The sequence below is a fragment of the Setaria italica genome, chromosome II, assembly GCF_000263155.2.
Source record: "Setaria italica strain Yugu1 chromosome II, Setaria_italica_v2.0, whole genome shotgun sequence".
Lineage (NCBI taxonomy): Eukaryota > Viridiplantae > Streptophyta > Magnoliopsida > Poales > Poaceae > Setaria > Setaria italica.
Genome location: NC_028451.1, coordinates 23022420 through 23033312, shown reverse-complemented (window position 1 = coordinate 23033312; position 10893 = coordinate 23022420).

Genomic DNA, 10893 nt, shown 5'->3' with positions numbered 1-10893 from the left:
GCAATGCAACGCCTTGGCAAAAGGATCGATTTGTCGCAAGTCAAACAACAAGGCGAAACCCTGCGTAGTTACCTACGCCATTTCTTTGACAAGAAGGCCACTATCAGGGATATCATGGAGAAGGATGCCATAGAGTGCTTCCAGAATGATCTCTATGTGTGGTGGAACCACCCAAATTAAACCGGCTTAAGTGTGCCAACCATCATCTTAATGGTTAATCCGGTCACACACACTTAAAATGGTGTAATCTGACAGTCCGTCGGGTTAAGCTCGATTCAACCACTGAGTACCTCAATCAAAACAACATGCAATAAGTCTCACACAAAGGTGAGCGCAGATGATACAACATGGTATTTCAGTTTACAAACATAGAGTTCATAATAAATTTACAAACCAAGTTCGAATCCATAAAGGATTACGAGCCAGAGTTCTTAAATAAAACACAACGGAAGTCTAAACGGTAAAGTGCGAATAAAGATACATGACGACATGAGTAGCCCACCACATGTCATCTAATACGAGATCACCTCAAGGCTCGGCTGGGGACTACTCAACCGACCACCCTTCAGGTAAATGACGGCCATCCCAAGGTTGACCGGCAACCAACTCTATCATTTCTTCGCTAATACCTGAAAGTAATCAACAAAGCAAGGCAGAGTATACTAATACTTTGCAAGACTTACCTGACTATGGTATATACTTAGCCGACTCCTAGTATGAGAGGCTTTTGGTTGAGGGGTTTGTTTTGCCAAAAAACATCAAAGAGTGGATCCTTACTTTCAAGTTTTAGCATCCAAATTAAGGTTGAGCTAACTATTCTAAGTGAGCAACATTTTCAAAACTTTTCAGTGTGAGAAAAAACAATTGATTAGATAACAATATCAACACATCATTTCACATTTCCTTTCATTCCACTTCTTACTGCGATGTGACACGGTGATCAAGGTTCTCTTAACCGAGAGCGGCGACGAATTGATTCAATTTATAACCTTTCAAGATGGACCTATACACACGGCATAAACATGCTCCGTCGAACCGCATATGGCAAACAGTTCCCTTAGATAACGATGGCAGTTGTGAACTCCTGCGACCCTCGAGTGCCCACCGGTACCTCCCCGACCTGCCGTGAGTTACTGACTAGAACACAAATAGAAAATAGGACCAACTCAATCTGCAATCGCACCCTAAGGTACTAGGTTTTACTAGTTTCAACTACCTCTTACTTCTAGCTGTTGGAGGTATGCCTTAGAGGCAATCATAGAGATGATGATATTCCATTTGTATCCATGATTTATATTGTGTTCCTTTAATATCCATTATAGGCTACTTGAATTGATTTGCAATTATGTGAATTGTATGTGAAACTCTTTACTTGTATGGTTATTCTAAAGTTGTCCCTAGTCGGAGTTCATGTGAGGACACACATGAATATTAGACTAGCACATGTATTAGTTGATGACTATGTTTCACAAGTCATGGACATGGAGATGTTGAAATAATAATGTGGGCACTAGGACTGACCCAACACGAGAAGTAGTTCTCTCTTTACACAACATATACACTTTATCCTTAGACCTGAGATTGTCGCATGTATTCAAGATGTGGATCGACTTACTTAGGGGCTATCAAACGCTACGCCGTAATAGGGTAGTTATAAAGGTAGCTTTCGGGTTTGTCAAGAAGCATGCTATGAGACATGGTCAATCAAGATGGGATTTGCCCCTCTCTGATTGAGAGTGATATCTCTGAGCCCCTCGAGTGATCGGATCCGAAAATGCATGGCCATGCTACGTACGGTTAAGAGTTAACCTACAAAGGGATTCCGAATCATAGGATCGAGAAAGAGTGGTCGGCTTGAAGCTAGATCAAATATCGTGAGGCAAAGGGAATAACATGTGTATATAATGTTGTGATGGTTCGTCTGATATGATCTTCGTGTGCGTATAAGAGTTGGCATGTCTTGCTAGAGGCCGCTATCGACTATTGGGCCGAGTAGGAGTACTCGGGCCATCTCTATAACGTATCCGAACCCATAGGGTCACAGACTTAAGGGGCTGGAAGCCCAATTCGGATGTGATCCGAGTTGGATTATGTTTAGAAGTACTAATGGGCCTCGGACCCAGAGGCCTGTTAGGAACCTCTATAAATAGAGGGGTGGGGGCGCCCTAGGGTTTACACCTTTTTGGCAAAACACATCTGCCGCGCCTCCCACGCCCTCGCCTGTTGCAACTCGCGGATCTAGCAGTCCGACTTGCGACGCTTCCTCCCTGCATGTGTGGATACCTTGGAGGTGTTGCGCCTGCAGCACTTGGACGAGCCACCAACGAGCCACGACGAGCCGCCGACGAGCCACGACAAGCCACCGACGAGCCACGACGAGCCGACGACGAGCTACGGCACGAGGGCGATCTTGCTGCACGTGGACGAGCTGCTGGACGTCGACGTGATCGACTACGTATGACTACGCTGATCGACTTCGCTGCATCGACGCGAATCTACATCTTCCGCACCAGTGCGTCGAGTGGTAATCCCGTGATCCTTATACGGCAGTTTTCCTGGTTTACGCGGTAGAAATTTTTTTTTTTGCACTAGCGTAGCCTACCTCGTATCCCAACTATGGTATCAGAGTCGTAGCTATTAAGTTTGGATTCGGGATGTGTGCATATGGAGATATGCGACTTTTCAGTTTGATCTATGTCCTGGTTTCGTGTTCTTGCTGCAATGTTGTGTAACGACATACTCCTACCGGTCGGATTTCCGCCATCGGAGTTAAGTGATACACGTAATGCCAGTTGTTGCGAGCGAAGATCAATGTGATTGGTTGAATCGAAATCTAGGTTCATACGCCAGGCGCATGAGATGTGCAATAGTAGATTGGATCTACTACCGGGTCGGGATTTTGCTGTGTGTGTGCTTTGGTAAATCAGCCGTAACTTTTCGGTACGATCTCGGATCAGGACGAATTTTATATGAAAATTGATCTACAGAAAAATTTACACATGAAATTCAACTGCTTCACCGTTTTTGGCGAAATTAGATTTCCCAAATTCGGCTTGGAAGATGGAGTTTCGGACCTCCGAAGTTTGGATCGTTAGAATGCCTAACTTTGTTTTGCAGGATGTATGTATCTTGTGATCAGTATGGCCCTTTTGTGTATGTGATGCATGTGTGTAACTCATTCGTGACCTGCGTGTCGCGCGTATGACAACACGGCTGAAGCCATATGTGTTGTCACTTTAATGTATTTAATGGTCTGCGTACCAATCTGTGATGATCCAAGCAACTATATAATCTTCATTACTAGCTTCTTTATTAGCTATTAGGCGTAATAGCATGTTCTACTTCTTGGAGGACTCATCACCAGGAGGATGGTGCACATGGAACATGGAGATGGAGATCACCATGGTGAACAGGTTCTGTGGAGATTGAGATCACCATAAGAAAAACGGGCCATACTGTGTCATAACTGTGTGAATGCTATTCTGTTTATGTTTTACTTTCTGCATGCTGTGATGTTAGAAGTAGAACGATCCCTCACAAAGTTTAAGTTAGTATGCCCTCCCAACTAAAACTTGCACCGTCCCATGTCTTGTACAATTAGTGGTGGGTCTATGAAATTAGGGTGCCACTAGTTTTCCTTGACTAGACGGGTTCGTGTCGGACACTTACACGCATAAGGGTTGGTTTTCTTAACAAGATTATCTTAACGGTTAGGGACCTTGGGGCATAAAGGTTGGGCGCCGAGACATAGAGATGTCACCCAACAACAGGAGTCATATGTGATATGATTAGCAAGAAGTTGCTTACCGATCTACCTTGTTTGCTAGCGGTGATGCTAAAGCTCACTAGTAGACTTGTTAGTTGTGGATCCTGAATCACTAAGTATCAATAGAGGGATATTGATTTTAGTGGGAGTAGATTCTGTTAAAATAGTTTAATGTGATTTGCTCTATCATGGATACATTTGTCTTAGTGTATTTTGCATTACCTTTGTTGTAGATTAAATGGCACCTAGCAGCACTACATTATTTGCTTTGCGTTCGGTCCTTGAGAAGGACAAGTTGAATGGAACAAACTACTCGGATTGGATCCGTAACCTGAGAATTGTTCTCAGGGCTGAGAAAAAGGAAGATGTTCTAGACAACCCACTACCAGAAGAACCTGCTGATGATGCACCTGCTGCTGCTAAGAATGCTTACAAGAAAGCATGTGATGCTAACCTTGAAGTAAGCTGCCTTATGCTTGCTTGCATGGAATCCGAGCTGCAGATGCAGTTCAAAACAAACCATGAGGCACACGATATGATCGTGGCGCTTAGAGACATGTTCCAAACACAGGCCAGGACTGAAAGGTTCAATGTGTCTAAGGCCTTTGTGGAGAGCAAGCTAGCAGAAGGCGCAGCAGTAGGACCACACGTAATCAAGATGGTTGGTTACACTCAACGGTTGGAGAAGTTGGGCTTCCCACTGGGCCAAGAGTTGGCCACTGATTTCATTCTTTCGTCTCTTCCGCCTAGCTATGGGAACTTCATCTCAAACTACCATATGCATGGGACGGAGAAGGATCTGAATGAGCTGTGTGGCATGCTTAAAACAGCAGAGGCTGACATCAAGAAAAGCACTAGTAGCAGCCATGTGATGGCTATACAGAACAAGCCTAGCTTTAAGAAGAAGGGCAATTCTTGGAAGAAGAAGGGCAAGGTTGGAACGTCCAAGCCAAACCCAGCGCCCAAGGTTAAAGCTGGACCTGGACCTGCTCCAGACAAAGAGTGCTTTTACTGTCATGAACTTGGTCACTGGAAGAGAAATTTCAAGCAGTATCTAGCTTTGTTGAAGAACGGCGGAAGTAAGAGTACTTCCACCTCAAGTGCGCTTGTTATTAATGTTATAGACAACATATTTCTCGCTGATACAATTATTAATTCTTGGGTATTTGATACCGGATCGGTTGCTCATATTTGCAATTCGATGCAGGGAATGATAAGAAGTAGAAGCGTGGAAAGAGGAGAAGTTGATTTCCACGTGCGCAATAATGTAAGAGTTGCTGCGTTGACCGTCGGGACGATGCAACTCCACCTCCCATCAGGATTTATTATGGAGTTGAATAATTGTTATTTCGTTCCTAGTTTAAGTCGAAACATTTTGTCTCCATGCTTCATGAAGGATGGTTATTCATTTGCGAGTGAAAACAATGGTTGTGTGATCTCTAAGAATGATATGTTTATGGCTTTTGCACCCATTGTGAATGGATTGTTAGTTTTAAATCTTGATGGTTCACTTGTCTGTAACGTAAGTGCTAAAAGGCCTCGGCCTAATGATTTGAGTCCTACCTACTTGTGGCATTGTCGTTTGGGTCATATAAGTGAAAAATGCATGAAGAAGCTCCATTCTGATGGACTTCTAACTTTGTTTGATTTTGAATCATACGAGACATGTGAGGCTAGCTTGCTAGGCAAGATGACCAAGACGCCTTTCACAGGATTTCCTAACAGAGCAGTAGACTTGTTGGAATTTCAGAATGAAGTTGAAAACCAGCGTGGCAAGAAATTAAGGCCTTACGATCTGATCGTGGAGGCGAGTATTTGAGCCACGAGTTTAGCAATCATCTAAAGAGTTGCGGAATTGTTCCACAACTCACGCCGCCTGGAACACCTCAGAGAAACGGTATATCCGAGCGACGTAATCGAACTTTGTTAGACATGGTTCGATCAATGATGAGCCAGTCGGACCTACCGTTGTCATTTTGGGGATACGCTCTAGAAACAACAGCTTTCACACTTAATAGGGTACCATCTAAATCCGTAGTTAAGACACCATATGAGATTTGGGGATGTGCAGTGTTTGTCAAGCGACTTCAGTCGGACAAGATCACACCCAAGTTGGATAAGTGCATTTTTGTGGGATATTCAACGGAAACTTTGGGATATTATTTCTACAACCGGTCAGAGGGCAAAGTGTTTGTCGCTCGGAACGGGGTTTTCCTAGAGAAAGAGTTTCTCAAAGGAGAAAAGAGTGGAAAGACAGTGCATCTCAAAGGATTTGTGTTCACGCTAAATGGTGGTGCTGTTAGTTGGAAGAGTTCCAAGCAGGAGACGGTGGCCGATTCTACAACAGAAGCCGAGTATATCGCGACTTCGGAAGCCGCGAAGGAGGGTGTTTGGATAAGGAATTTCCTTATTGAGCTTGGTGTGTTCCTGAATGCGTCCAGCCCATTGAATCTCTACTGTGATAACAATGGGGCAATTGCGCAAGCAAAGGAGCCAAGGAACCACTAGAAGAACAAACACGTAATGCGCTGATTTCATCTCATTTGAGACTTCGTTAACCGGGGTGAGATCAAGATATGCAAAATACACACGGATCTGAATGTTTCTGATCCGTTGAAAAAACCACTCCCGCAGGCTAAGCATGATGCGCATGTAAGAGCTATGGGTATTAGGTACCTTCTAGATTGACTCTAGTGCAAGTGGGAGACTGTTGGAGGTATGCCCTAGAAGCAATCATAGAGATGATGATATTCCATTTGTATCCATGATTTATATTGTGTTCCTTGAATATCCATTAAAGGCTACTTGAATTGATTTGCAATTATGTTAATTGTATGTGAAACTCTTTACTTGTATGGTTATTCTAAAGTTGTCCCTCGTCGGAGTTCATGTGAGGACACACATAAATATTAGACTAGCACATGTATTAGTTGATGACTATGTTTCACAAGTCATGGACATGGAGATGTTGAACTAATAATGTGGGAACATGTGGAGACATGTGATAGGACTGACCCAACATGAGAAGTAGTTCTCTCTTTACACAACATATACACTTTATCCTTAGACCTGAGATTGTCGCATGTATTCAAGATGTGGATCGACTTATAGGGGCTATCAAACGCTACGCCGTAAGAGGGTAGTTATAAAGGTAGCTTTCGGGTTTGTCAAGAAGCATGCTATGAGACATGGTCAATCAAGAGGGATTGGCCCCTCTCTGATTGAGAGTGATATCTCTCGGCCCCTCGAGTGATCGGATCCGAAAATGCATGGCCATGCTACGTACGGTTAAGAGTTAACCTACAAAGGGATTCCGAATCATAGGATCGAGAAAGAGCGGTCGACTTGAAGCTACATCAAATATCGTGAGGAAAAGGGAATAGCATGTATATATAATGTTGTGATGGTTCGTCTGATATGATCTTCGTGTGCGTATAGGAGTTGGCACGTCTTGCTAGAGGCTGCTACCGACTATTGGGCTGAGTAGGAGTACTCGGGTCATGTCTATAACGTATCTGAACCCATAGGGTCACACACTTAAGGGCTGGAAGCCCAATTCGGATGTGATCCAAGTTGGATTAGGTTTAGAAGTACTAATGGGCCTCGGACTGTGGTGGAACCGCCCAAATTAACCTGACTAAAATGCATTGAAGTCACCTAACACGCGATTATGCACTTTAAGCAAGTCAACCTGGTCAACCGTTGGATTTCATCCGATTAACCATCTGAACAGGATCGAGAAGCATCGCTCACGCGAAGGTGAGTAGCACAAAGATTACAACATTCCATCACATAAATTGGTCTCTTAAATTATTACATCAGAGTTCTGAAATTCAAAATAAGATGCAAGGTTCAAAAGTCAATTAAAACAAGCGGAAGCTAAACGTCGATACATGACATCACGACGGAGCCGAGCATGACATCAAAAATTTCTTCCCTCGCTGTCCGAGGAGGGATCCCACTCGACTGTCCAGCCCAGAGGGAGCTGGGTAGGCCAAGTGGTACTAGCAACCAAACTATTGACATCACCTGAAAAGATTAAGCCACAACAAGGCTGAGCAACTAGTACTCAGCAAGACTGACCCGTCGGGTGATAGCTATTTTTCACCAAAACTTAGACATGAAAGACTTTCTGGCTTTGGGTTTGCTTTGTCAAAAGCGTCTACAGTTGGTCCTTACTTTCAATATTTTAGCTCATGTTCTACATTCTTCATCCAGTCTAGATTAGCAACTATTCTAAGCAAGCATAGTTTCCAAGCAATTTATGTTAGGCATCAACTTAATCTCTTAATCATGTTTCATCGTTACTCAGTGCAGAATAGCGATCAAGTAGTCCCAAACTGTGAGAGGTAGACGAATCGATTCGAATTTATTAACCATGCATGGCGAACCTAATCTCACGACATCCGCGCACCACGAGGGGTCGCTTCATTTGTCAGCCGTCCCCATTGATCCCTTAGGCACGTGTCAGGGCCAACTGCCTTTGGCATGCAATGCTCTATAATCCCGGCCTCTGCCGTACTATGACCGCACTTGCACCCACATGATGCACCATGGGAACGACGTTCCAAGGACAGCCGGAGGGTATGCCATGCCCCAGTTCAATCAGGTACTAGGCTTCCCCATCCCATACTAGGTATGAGATTAGTACTTTCAAACACTTGATCAAGAACGCCGACACGTTTCGACCTTAGTCCATTTTCAATTAGACAGACGGGGCAATCCACCAAGTATCGAACATAAGCCTGACCCCGTCCGTCGTCCTTATAGTTTGCAGCATAAGTAAACATTCAACTCCTATAACTCGCGAGTGATAGGAAATCACTCGACTTTTACCGATGCCTATTAAGCATTGCAACTACTCGACCTTAGAAACTAGTATTCAAATCAAGGTACTAAGTTCATGCATCTACGGTTTCAATCAAATCCTACAAATGTAAATGCACAATCATAAGCATCAACAATTGGCATAAATTTAAAAACAGGGAATTCATGCACCGGGGCTTGCCTTCAGGAAAAGCTTGTGGGTCCTCGAGGTCTTGCTCCGGTTCGGGCTTGCCTTCGAAGGGGTGAAGCTCTGCAGCGGGGTCTTCTTCCGGTGTCGGGTGGAGCTCGTAAGTTCCGTCGGCGAGATTTAGCTCTACACGGAAGTGCAATGCAGGGGTTAAACATTTTAGATGGTTATTTCAACAACACTTGCACGTTTTAGCTCAGACACTTGTAGTAAAGCTACAGGAAAGGTGGGGGAGTCCAACTTTAGTTGGTGGAGAACAGGATAAAAAGGGTCGGATTGGGAGAAACTTATGATCTGACCCTTAGACTTAAGGAATAACTATACCGGGGTCCTCGGATTTAACATAGAGAAGTCCCCGAAATATTACACAGATACCCTCGGGTGAAAGAAAAAGATACAGCCGAGCCCTCGGGCGAGGCGGATAAGGGTCGGCGAAACTGACAGGGTCGGGCGAGACGGAAAAAGGGGTCGGGCGAAACGAAAAGAAAAGGGGTCAGGCGAAACGAAAAGGAAAGGGGTCGGACGAACTGAGAAGAGGGTCAGCAGCTTACCTTTAGGCCTACGGGTGAAGTCTTGGGGTCGGGAAGGAACAAGCTTAGGCGGAAGGGCTAAGGTGCTAAGGCTTGGGCGGCGGCGAGGTTCGACGGTGCTCCGGCGGTGGCAGTGCTTCTTGTGGACAACAAGCAAGCTCTAGCACCGTGCGGAGGAACAGACGGCTGGGGGGTTGGGAGAAGCGGCTTGAGCGGAGAGGGAAACTTCCTCAAGAGTGTGGCGGCGAAGTCGCTAGAGTGCGGGGTAGCGCAGAGGGGGGAGCTCCACGGGAGCTCAGCTGCGGCGCAGAGGAGAAAGCAGTGGCGCGTGTGCGGTTGGTGGCAAAGGGATGGCGTTGCTGGTGAGGGGGCCCCTTTTATAGGGTTGGGGTGGAGCAGAGGGTCGAGGCGGGGCTCCGGTGGGGGAGGGGTAAGGTCGGGAGCGGCGAGTGCGCGGGCAAGGCGGCCATTGGCCAATGGCGCCATTGGGCAGAGGAGGCAGAGCTCCGGGTGGTCTCTGACGGCGATTGGCCTTGCGAGACGCACGTCTGGGGCTTCCGGTCTGTCGGGCGGGCGAGGCGGAGGGCTACCGTAGGGGTTGGGCGAGCAGGCGGAGGCGCGGGATGCCGTGGGCGTGGCAGCTTCTCCGGAGGACATGCAGAACGGGGTTGGCGGAGCAGAGCCGTGGCAGGCAGAAGAAGACACGCGCGCGGCCGGCGGTTGGCTAGCCCGGCGTTCGCCCCGTCCTGTCGCAGGCGCGGGTTGGCGCCGGCGAGCTGCCGGTGGCCAGCGGCCACGCGGCGCGCGGCGCGCGAGCGAACGTGCTCTGGCGCGCGGGCGTCGAGGCTCCCTTCGGGCAGCAAGCCCGACCAGCTTTGGGGAGATCTTTCTCCGGATTTTTCAACACAACTTCCAAAACTCTTTTAAACAAACTTGCTCAAAACTGGACGTTCTTTAAACTTTGTTTAAGGTGTCGGTTAGATTGTGAAAAGGGCTTGAAGATATTTCATGCCAAAGTTTGCTAAAAATCTAGAATTCCAGACTTAGGATTTTAAGGCATCAGGGATGAGTTGACTGTTTTACCTCACTTTGACCGAGGTTTTGAACAGGTTCTGGCCCGAGTTGAACCTGGGTCAGTGTAACAAAGTTGGAACACACTCGAGGTACTACAACTTCATTAAGGGCCTGTCTTGAGTTTAGATAGGAAATCGTGAGATAAAAGCTTGCAAAGATGGAGGAAAACTCGAATTCCAGGACTTAGGAGGTTTTTAGGGTTCTTTAGTATTCCGGTTTTGATTGCTATTGTTAACTTCCTTCCACTCTGAATTAGTTAAAGTACCTTTAATGAAAGTTGTTTGAATTAAAAAGTTTTACAAATCTTATTTGGGAAGAAACTTAAGTTTGTATATAAAATTCCAAGTTTTATTTCAAACTCCAAAAAGAGCTTCTTAGGGTCATAATGGTCATTTCACCTCTTTAGTTAGGGATTAACCACTGGTTTATAGTTAAAAGCACTTAATTTAGGTAGAGTTGTTACACGAACCTAGAGGCCTGTTAGGAACCTCTATAAATAGAGGGGTGGG